This window comes from Eublepharis macularius, chromosome 2, assembly GCF_028583425.1.
Source record: "Eublepharis macularius isolate TG4126 chromosome 2, MPM_Emac_v1.0, whole genome shotgun sequence".
NCBI classification, from domain to species: Eukaryota; Metazoa; Chordata; class Lepidosauria; order Squamata; family Eublepharidae; genus Eublepharis; species Eublepharis macularius.
The window spans coordinates 23491526-23493615 of NC_072791.1; the positions used below are offsets into that span (position 1 = coordinate 23491526).

Here is a 2090-nt window from a genome sequence, read left to right on the forward strand (position 1 = left end):
ACCTTTGGGGTCCTTTTTTTGTACCCAATGACAGCTGATTTGGGTAATATGAAAGTTTCCTTTTTTCTGAAATTGGCGTTATTTGGTCTCTACACCCATATATAAAGCCTAGCTCAGCTCACATGTAACAAGATAGAAAGAAAAAGTTAGCTTTGAATATTTCTAACATGTGAGATTTCCCAGGTTTCCCTGCTTCCAGTGTGCTTATCAGTCAAACACACCTCTGACTACTGAACTGATGTTGGAAATGAAGATTAATCCTTGTTTGGCGTAGTGGTTAAGAGCGTGGGACTCTAACTTGGAGAGCCAGGTTTGATTTCCCACTCCTCCACTTGAAGCCAGCTGGGTGGCCTTGGGTCAGTCTCAGCTCTTCCAGAACTCTCTCAGCCCCACCTACCGCACAGGGTGATTGTTGTGGGGATAATAATAACATACTTTGTAAATCGCTCTGAGTAGGTGTTAAGTGAAGGGGTTGAACTCATTGAGGTCTTGCAGCTTGGGACCTGGGCCTACTGAATGAATGCCACACCCCTTTGATAGAAACAGGTGCCTGCACAGCCCATTTTACCACAAGGATCAAAAAGATCTGGGGTGTCTTCGAATGTCTCAACCAAACACATGGCCAGTCTCATGCATACTGGAGAGCACTAGCTCTCAAATAAGTGAAAAATGGTCATTCGAAATGGAAACCAGCTCTGAAATGTATGAGCTGTATTCTTGACAGCAGATCTTGTGCCCTTAATTTTTTAAAAAAACAAACTTTATTTCCAGCTATTTCATAAAGGATGTATTGTTTTCACACAGTTTTATGTTTTCTTCCAACTGCTATTCCTGTTTTGTTCTTCATTCCAGGTTTTATTTTTTGAGTCTGGAGAGAAATCTTATTAAAACTTGAAAAAAAACATCCCTCTTTGTCAATTAACGTCCAAACATTTCTAGCCCCCTTGAGCCCCCTTCAAGAAGCACACTTGGTTTAGGTCAAATATAGCACATTTCTGCCAATGACTCATTGCTGGATCCATTGTTGGTGTTTGTTCTACACACACGCTGACAAGCCTGAGGGAACTTCTTGTACAAAGCTTCGGGTAATGGCTGCTCTCTTCCACATCACATTTTTATGCCTCTGTTCATTCAGTCATCAACATCTCCTTCTGGAGATGTTGATGTTATAGTTCCATAATTCTGTTGTATGGGTCTGTCTTTTTAAAACAGTGTTTATTTCCAAAATCCCTACTGCTGATTAAGAATTTGTAATATTTCTTTTCATAAGAACTGCAGGATGTTGGCGGTTTCTATTTGTTTGCTGCTCTCCCCTTGTCTCTTGGCTTGTGCTTTGTTGAAAATTAAGAAGGGAGGGCTGAAAGAATAGTTTTCTTTCTTTCCATGTTTCAGAGGCTTGTTCACACTGGATGCAATTTTTTGTCAAATAGTGCCAGGTCATAAACATTCAATCTACATACTTATAATAATCTATTATTGATTTACTTACTTAAGCTTTGTGCAGTGGCAATATCGTAGCCAATGAGGTTAATCCGAGGCGAAATTATTGCTAATTGAAACTTACTTACTTATTTACTTAATTTATACTTTAACTTTCTCCTCAATGGGGACCAAAGCAAGTCCTTGCAAGAATGTCAGAGAAGCCCTGTTGGTTAACGCCTTTCCCCTTATACCTCCACAGCGAACAAGGCTAGAGATTAACTTTTAAAAATGAAAAGTGGGGATTCAGAAGAATTATTAGATCATGGCTGTAGATTGTTATAATGTTATTCTGTAATAGCAAAACAGCAAAGTTTTTTTAATATAAAAAGGGCCCCTCTAAAAACCCTCTGATGGTACGGCAGAGAAAATGGTAGCAGTGAGGGTCTGAGAGAAGGCAACCTGTACGGGACCTTTGAAAATGCACACTTTCCCATCCAGACAACTTGTTAATATGCTTCGACTGCATTATTTCTGTAAATATCATACCAAACAAGGTTTGAGAATAAATATAACAAGGATGGGGAAAGCCCAGAGAATGGATGATTTGAGCACAATGTCCTATGGATGCCAAAAAACAAAACAAGCTAAAATTCTGCTGCAGTTTGGAA

At 39.4% G+C, this 2090-nt stretch overlaps 1 pseudogene; it reads left to right on the forward strand.

The window, feature by feature from the left end:
- Nucleotides 1-1492: 1492 nt before the first annotated feature.
- On the forward strand, nucleotides 1493-1609 carry LOC129325346 (U4 spliceosomal RNA; annotated as a pseudogene).
- Nucleotides 1610-2090: the final 481 nt, after the last annotated feature.